The sequence below is a fragment of the Mastomys coucha genome, unplaced genomic scaffold (assembly GCF_008632895.1).
Source record: "Mastomys coucha isolate ucsf_1 unplaced genomic scaffold, UCSF_Mcou_1 pScaffold6, whole genome shotgun sequence".
Classification (NCBI taxonomy): Eukaryota; Metazoa; Chordata; class Mammalia; order Rodentia; family Muridae; genus Mastomys; species Mastomys coucha.
This window is the reverse complement of record NW_022196912.1, coordinates 114,731,954-114,740,804: the sequence shown is the minus strand read 5'-3', so window position 1 is coordinate 114,740,804 and position 8,851 is coordinate 114,731,954. Positions and strand designations below refer to the sequence as shown.

The 8,851-nt window shown below is 41.7% G+C and overlaps 1 protein-coding gene and 1 long non-coding RNA gene across 3 annotated transcripts in view; one reads left to right on the top strand and one right to left on the bottom strand.

Moving 5' to 3' along the window:
- Window positions 1-6,127, bottom strand: part of LOC116080009 — an 8,993-nt gene extending 2,866 nt beyond the window's left edge. The window contains exon 1 of the long non-coding RNA XR_004114278.1: window positions 6,001-6,127. This is a non-coding gene — a long non-coding RNA (uncharacterized LOC116080009). The remainder of the gene's footprint in view (window positions 1-6,000) is intronic.
- Window positions 1-8,851, top strand: part of Rps6ka5 (ribosomal protein S6 kinase A5) — a 202,030-nt gene that overhangs the window by 87,576 nt on the left and 105,603 nt on the right. The gene's annotated exons all lie outside the window — the stretch shown is intronic.

Below are 8,851 nucleotides of genomic sequence, written 5' to 3'. Positions count from 1 at the left end.
TTTTTTTTTTTTGAGAAAGGACTTAATAAAAACTGGCAGTATTTACTAAATTAATATGTAAATATCTTGTGACTCAGCAATGTAGTTTTAGGTATCTGACCTACCAAATAATATCTGCCCAGCTAGATAAATTATATCTTACTCTACATATTATAAGAATAGGAATGCCAGTACAAATGCAGATTGTCTTTAAGCCAGAGAATTTTAGATTTCTTCTTCCAGAATCACAAAAGGAGTGGGGGGAGGGTTGTGATAGGAATGTGGCAACTATTTTTACAGTCACTTTTTGATTGCTTTAGTATTTACTTGCCACCAGGCATCACTTTGGGTATTTTTCAGTATAGCAACTCCTAAGTCTTTGCAGGCAGCCCTTAAGGATTGGTGTGTGGTCCTTGTTAAACAGATGAGGTGATTTGAGCGAGACGGCTGACCTCTAAAGAAATAATGTGGCATCTGGGTGTCCAGCTCCTGGGCTATTTTGATGCATCAGGAGAAGCACATTTATTTTAGTAACAGATTGTGGAAAAACAACTGCAGTGACTATTTTTGTTACTTTTCTTTATCTTTCCCAGTTTACCCTTCTTCCTACTTAATGAGTCTTCTTACCATGTTATCACACATAGGCCACTCCATTGCTTAAAGAAGCTCACTCACTTTCATTTACTTGAAGCAGAACAATAGATAGATTTTTTTTTTTTGTCTCTGTGACAAATGACTGAATCCAAAAAGAAAAGATTTATTTTGGCTCATAATTTTACCCTATAGTTTGCTAACTCCATTGTTTAACATCATGGTGGAAGGGCATGGTAGAAAAATACTCTTCACTTCTACCATCCAGGAAACAGAGCAATAACAGGAAGGGGCCACAGGCAGGATATACCTGACAAAGACCTGACCACAGCAACACATTTCCTCTAGTCAGTTCCTATCTTTCAACAGTTTATTTGGATTTTTTTAATTTATCAATTGTTAAACTGCTAATACTTAGATTCTTCATGATCTAGTGCTCTTTGGAAATGCCTGCATAGACATACCCAGAGGATTATTTTTATGCAATCTCAATTCAATCTAATTGCCAATCAAGATTAACCCATGCCATACTTAACTCCATGGTCAGGTTTTCAGACTAATCTGACCATCCTGTCTCCTCTCCTACCTAATCTCCTATTATTCTGCTTTCCTACCAGCGCTGTAACTGAGCTAAATTACTCACCCACTCCTTTGTAAGCATGCATTTCCTGTTTAAAATTTTTTCTGCTTGGAAATAATTTCGGCATTTCCTAACTGAAAGTGCCAGGTGTAATTCTTGATGTCCCCAGCCCTCGGCTACCCGAATTTTCCTGGAGTTGTTTGACTTAAATGATTTGATGTCTGTAAAGTGCTTAGTGCCATCCCTGGCAGATAGCGATCCATCAGTTTAACTATCAAAATAAATTTGAGAAAAGTACAAGATGGAACTAGAACATCTTGTTGTGGTATAAAGAAGAAAGTGTAATGGGGGCAGAAGCAAAGCTCTCCCTCATGGAATAATACTGACATAGAGAGGGAAAGGGATGTTGTAAAATCATCACTCCACACTAAAATGAGTGGGTGATAGTTTGGTGAGCAGCAGGATATTTTTGCATAATCTCAGTTCATTTCTTCATAGTTTGCCAGTTGAGTACAAGGAAAAATATAGTAACTTTACACTGGAGAAAACTGGCAATCAACACTTCGACGACTCTAAATTAATGGCGTGATCAAAATTAATTGTAGTGTTGGGAAAGCTAATCTGTACTTCCCATGTGGTCTAAGAAGATAGCATCACTCACTGGTATTTGTTTTAGGAGTTTATTGCTTTCATATGATCATGACAAAACATCATATAAAATCTACATTGAAGAGTGGTCCACATTCAGGATGTATCCTCTTCAAAGATGGCAGGAAGAAAAAAGAAAGGTGGAAGCATCCACACATCTATCAAGTAATTTCTAATGCATTGTGTGATCTTGAGCTGGATTTTAGAGTGCAATAAAGTTATTACAAAGAATACTGGACCAATGACAAAATTTGAGCAGGAAGTCTATATAAAGTAATGATATTTTTATGATGTGGTTATGTGAGATGTCTCTGGGAAGTTTTAGGAATAAAGAACAGTGTTCTCAACTGGTTCAGGAAAGATATGCATGTGTAAAAAGCAGAGGATTCTACAGCAAATGAGCAAATGTAGGAGTGTTGGATTTCTGTGGGGGTTCTTTGTACTGTTATACAGTTAAGTTTGGAGTTGTAGCAAGTAAGCTTATTTTGTTTTGTGTTTGTACGCTTGTCTCACTGTTTTGATAAGGCCATAGTTGAGACCCTGTAGGAGAAGCTTCAGTTGGTCCTCATTTAGGAGCACTGTGCAGAGTAATGGATGATTTTCTCAGTTTCTTAGACTAAAGGCAGAAACAGTTTGAGAGCACCCGCAGGTCTCATACTGTGCACTTGAAAACAGGATGCAAGTCTTCTAAAACCATGCTTCCCATGTTTGTAGCTTCCTGCTGTTCAGACTTTGTCCAAAGCCATTAATAATGTATCAAGAAAGATGTATATATTGTAGTATCTATTATATTAGTATAATAGATTATACAATATTTCTCAAAACTGGACATTTGATGGTTCTTGGTTGTAAACTATCTGAGGTTCTAATTCCTGGTAAGAGCTTTGACTGTAGATCTTCTCTGTTACCCATTTCTCATCTATCTGAACAGTTAGATGGATTGAAATGATAACATTTCAGGACAAGTTTAAGAGGTTTGCAAGTCTGCAAGCATTCTTGCACGCAAAGCCAGGTCCTATTTGTTTCTTTCTCCAAGAACACACAGCTGTTTTCACTAGTCTAAGACACAAATTGCTGCCTTTGAATTTTCTACCCCAAAAATCTACCACTGATTATTGTACTTTAGCACAGCCTTAGGGGAAAAAAAATTAAGCTGAGAATGATGGCACACACACCTATAATCATAGCCCTTGGAAAGCTGAGTTAGGATGACTGTTAGGAATTCAAGGGTGCCATGAGCTACATAGTGAGTACCGGGCCAGCCAAGACTCCATAAAACAGATTTACACTGTTTACTATACATTTTTTTAATCCTATATATAATCCCCATAGAATATCTACTCTGGGGTTCTTTGACTTCAGATAAGCCTTCCAAAATTTAACTGGGATAAGCACATAAGATTGAAGTGGAGGGCTGGAGAGATGGCTCAGCAGTTAAGAGTACTGACTGCTCTTCCAAAGGTCCTGAGTTCAAATCTTAGCAACCACATGGCTCACAGCCATCTGTAATGAGATCTGACGCCCTCTTCTGGTACTGCTGAAGACAGCTACAGTGTACTTACATAGAATAAATAAATAAATATTAAAAAAATTGAAGTGGAAACTTGAGGGTTCTTTGAAAGTCAGTTGTGTCAGATGGTATTTTGCTGGGGCAAATACATGAAGGAGTATTTTCCTAAGGTGGACACAAGTGAAAGGATGTTTTCCTAAAGCAGACACATGAACATTTCGCTGAAGCAGTCTGAGAGCAAGGTGAAAGGCTAAGGCAAACTTGTGAAGGAAAGTTTTGCTGAAGCAGACACAGGTGAAAGATGTGCTAAAGCAAGCACATGAAAGGACATGATGAAGGAATCTTTGCTGACAACACACATGGCATGTATTGGTCAGCCTATACATAGTTGAGCTGGGTTTGTCGGGGCTCCATAGAGAGAAACAAAAAACTTCTGGTGATGTGTTGCAGCTTCTTGCCGCTTCTGTGGACTCAGGCTGATTGGCACAGTGATGTCAGCTGAGACAGACACACATGGAGTTTTGCACGTGCTAAGGCAAGACAGGTGGTGAGGCAAGAGCCGTGGAGGACGCGTGATGTCTGGAGGGCACTTAAATAGTACTCAGCGGACTGTGAGAGAGGCTTGCTGAGGCTAGCTGGTAGAACTAGCTGTGCGACACTTGTTGGTCTGAAGTCTTTGCTGATCTTTGATTGCGGAGGGAGGCACAGCTGAGAACTTCTGGTGTTCCTGGTGTTGGCTATGGTCTCTCCTGCTGACTTGTGCCAATCTGGCTGAGACCTGACTGACTGCTGATTTGTGTTTGCTGAATCTCAACTCTACCGAACTGGATTGCTGGTATATTCCTGTGAACTGAACTGCTTATTTCCTGACAACACAGATGGGATTTGCTCCAAAGAACTATTTCTAAACAAGTCCACTTCCCCCATATCCTTTTTTTTCTAGTACCACTGTTGGGTAGTGGGCTAGAAGGAAGATTAAAGCATTTAAATACCATCATTAAAAATAGGGTTTGACAGAAAGTCCCAGATGCCAGGAAAGCAAGAGCCTCCCAGGACCCCATGGGGATGATATTAGCTGAAATACCCCACAAAGGGGAGGGATAACCTGTCAAGACCATATCCAGAGGTTAGACATGGCCCCCCAGTTGAGGGATGGGGCCACCCACTCATCTCCAAAATTTTAATCCAGAATTGCTCCTGTCTAAAGGAAATACAGGGACAAAGAGTGGAGCAGAGACTGAACGAAAGGCCATCCAAAGACTGCTCCACCTGGGGATCCATCCCACATGCAGACACCAAATCCAGACACTATTGCTGATGCCAAGAAGTGCTTTCGACAGGAGCCTGATACAGCTGTCTCCTGAGAGGCTCTGCCAGATCCTGACCAATACAAAAGCAGATGCTTGCAGATTAGACTGATCATGGGATCCCCAATGGAGGAGTTAGGGGAAGGACAGAAGGAGCTGAAGGGGCCTTATCTGGCATCAGTGGGAGGAGAGGCTCTTGGTCCTGTGAAGGCTCGATGCTCCAGTGTAGAGGAATGCTAGGGTGGTGGGTTGGGAGTGGGTGAGTGGATGGGTGGGGGAGCACCCTCATAGAAGCAGGGTAAGGGGGGATGGGATAGGGGATTTGCAGAGGGGAAACCAAGAAAGGGGATACATTTGAAATGTAAAGAAATAAAATGCCCAATTAAAAAAAGAAGTAGATGGCAAGAAATAATCAAACTCAGGGCTAAATTCAATAAAATGAAAACAAAGGAACAATACAATTTTAAAAAATAGGGTTTAAAAAAATTAAAGTTCCATTACGATAGTCAAGTTATGTGGCCGAAATATGAGGATTGCATGACCCTAAGTAATTTAAGTATTGCAAAGTAGAATAGTTGATGTCAGGTAGTTTTGCTGAGAGTAATTAGCAAGGCCAGCATTCTGAGAAGGGAAGCAGCAGCAGAGCAGAGAAGGGGAGAAGGAGTTTCCCAGGCAGCATGTGATATGGAACAGTGTCTCTCAACTTCCTCATTTTTGTTCTCCACATAATCAGATGGAGAACTCTGAGAAGTTTATTTAACCTCTATGGTTCACTTATCTCTGACAATGACTGTATTTTCTCTAAGGTTATAGTATTACTTTAATAGTACCTACTTTATAGTGTTGTGAGGATCAGACATTTCCTTCCTAAACAGAATCAGTATAAAATCAGTGCCCAAAGTCTATAGTTGCTATTCTTAGGCTAGTCTCAGAAGCAGTAAGTTATGTGTTTAGGCCAGCCTCAGACATGGAACTGTGTTCCTTGCAGGAGCTTTTTCTCTGTCCTGATTCTAGTGAATTAAGGTACTACTTCTGTGCAGGTATCAGTAGCAAGAGTGTGTACTGACAGTATCACTCAGTCCACATTTGTTGTGATTTTATTTTGCTGTTGATTGTAGTACACTAATAATTAAAGAAGCAAAACCTAAGAAATCACATGCTATTCCTACAGTGTTCATATAATAAGAAACTAAAACCAGCATTGGCTTAAACAAACAAACAACTCAGGAGTACAGACCGTGCCATAAGTCAGTACAGACTCAGGAAAAGTTTTCATAATTTCATCAGGAAAATGACGTAGGGCAGACAAGCCAGCTTGGCCAAGAGTCCAGCAGGCAGATGAATGTGTGTAACTCTGGCAGCCATTCTCATTCAGATGCACTTACCCAGTTCAAGTTTTTATTGCCTCTTCAACATGAAATGTGATTTGTGCCCAGCTTAGAAAGCACATCGATCTAACCAGTGCCGAAGCAGGCTTCCTTGAGCTAAAGGGTTGAGAACCCTCAGCCTCTGAGGTCATTGAGGATTTGACTACTTGTGGTATCACTGACCATTATGAAGCGGTGTGGCTGCAGTCGGCTTGCAGTACTTGCTACAGATAGATGTTGTTTCTGTTTGCTGTTGTTTTGAGATGAGACTTTGTCTTTCTACCTCAAACTCACCTTGAGTTGGTTATGTAGGCGGGCCTTGAACTCAAGATACTCCTGCCTCAGCCTGCTCTGAGTGCTGAAGGACAAATATTTACCATTATACTTGTCTCAGTGCTCTCCTTTGAGAGAACTAAACTTTGCCTTGGTATAGCACTGACACCAGAGTCCTTTTCTATCTGGTTGGTTGTTTCACTGCCAGGTGGACATGCTTGAATTTTACCCAAGAATCATTTAGTCTCCTGTAGGTGTGAAGGCCCAGAGCCTCAGTTTCAGTATATCCTTGGTAGCTCACTGCATATAAGATGTTCCCTATTACAGTTCTGAAGCTCTGAAGCCCACCAACCCAATTGTAATTTGTTAAATAGTACAATAGCTGTGCCAAACTTGGCCATATAAGGGTAAATTGACCAAATGCTCAGGAAAACATGGCCTTGTGTGAGTGCTTGGTCCAATATAGCATTCAGGTCCAGGAGTTGTCCTCCGACCTTCATATATGTACTATGATATGTATACACTGGACACATACACAGTAATAAAGCTCTAAAAAATGATTTGGATTACAGTTGATAAAGCTGTAGCCTTTTTATTATCTAATTACTGCATTCACCTAAGTATTTCCCTCCAAAGGCCATCCCAGAGGTCAAAATGTAGTTGAAAGGTGACAGTATTACAGGCTAAGGAGTTAGAAATGGTGCTCTGGGACCAATAGGGCACTATTGGTTGTGGAAGAGGAGACTTCTGCAAATAAGGGAATGAGTGAGTCCTGGGTCACCCAACTACTTAAGGCAGAGACACTGAATGGAGAGGTTTCAGTAGCTCTCTCAAGATGTTTGGACTTGGTAAACACAACAAAATTGTAGTCAAAATTCTTAGAAGGAGCATGCTTTAGCAATAGCCATCACACCCATGGCTGGAGCCATTGCTCAGCCATTAAGAGCTGAATTACAGTTGCAGAAGACCTTTATTACATTCCGGAACACAGGTTGAATGCCTCACAGCTCCCTGGAATTCAGTTCCAGAGAAGTCCCTGGGTTCCATAGGCACCTGTACTCATGTGTATTCATGCATGTGTGGTCCCCCCCCCCACATACACACACAAATACAGAGAGGGGGAGGGGGAGAGAGAGAGGAGGCATTGTATTTCATCCCTTTTATCCTAGCACTCAGGATGCAGAGGCAGGCATTTTTCTGGGTTCAAAGCTAGCCTGTTAGGGCTACATAGTGAGACCCCATCTCAAACAAACAAACAAACAAACAAACAAATAAAAAAGATGGTAGTGAGGCATTCAAGGCAGAATGATTAGATTTTGAGAAAGGGCCTTACAGTCTCATATTTACTTTGTGTTTTCACAGCAAAGCCAGCAGCATTATATATTGAAACACACCCAGATTTTAAAATAAAATAGTTACAAACTTACTGTTAATCCTGAGATTCATGAGAGAAAAAATAGTTCCAATTTTGAGCCAAATTTGAAGCATGCTTTAATTAAATACTGGCCTGGTTGATGGACTCTGGCCAGGTCCACCCTTGTGTTCTCAGGGAATGGCCACAAGTCAATTTTGCAAGGGCTTAAAAAGGCAAAACCCACTTTTATCAGGAGCAAGTATCCATTCTAATATATTTTCTGCCTATGTAACTCCTGTCTAAATGTGGCCAAGCACATCTAGTGCAGATGTGTCAAACTTTGTTAGGGGAGTAAAAATCATGTGGCTTATTTCCCAAGAACTACAGCTCCCAGCATTCCAAGAAGTTATCTGTCCTTGGGCAATTGGGACTTATAGGTTAACTTTGACTCTTATATTACCCCACTATCACAGCCACAAACAAGGACCAGCTCCTGAAAACTGCCCTTGCATGTTAAAGGTAACTCGTAAACTGTATTCCGCCGCCTCTGCTGCCCACCAGCAGCAATGACGACAGAACACCGAGACTTCTCTCGACGGTTTACTCAGGAAATTTTCTTTTGTGTTACAGCTCTCCTAGGTACCCAGGTGTTACAGCTCTTTAAGGTACCTAGGTATTACAGCTCTCCTAGGTTCTTAAGTGTCACAGCTCTTGTAGATGTCACGGCTCTTCTTGGCTCTTCTTGATGTTGCTGCTGCTGCTTCTTCTTTCTTCTTCTTCTTCTTCTTCCTAGGTGCTGCAGGTCTGTTTGCTTCTGTGGAGTGGCGTGGAATGGCTGGAGACAGCCCCTTATATACCCGAGCTTGAGCTGCCAAGTCCTCCTGGATTGGTTCCCCGGCAAACCCTCATTAGCATACACCTGCTCGGGAGAGGTGCATGTGCAGTATACACCCGCTCGGGAGGGCCGCATGCGCAGTGGAATAGTCTGTTGCTACAGTGTATCAGGAACCGGCGCCATCTTGGATTTTATCATCCAAGCGGCTGCCTACATCTCCCCCTTTTTAATTTTATTTTATTTGAAGGCTACACACAATAGATCAGGGGGCAATGCACTCTGCCATGGTCCCTGGCTTAGGTCATTCCACTTCGAGATAACAGCCTTACCCGTCATAGGATTACCCCCTCACCCTCCCGCCTGAGGGCTCCGTGTCTTAGGTTGGTCTGTGCTCGGGGAAGGTTGCC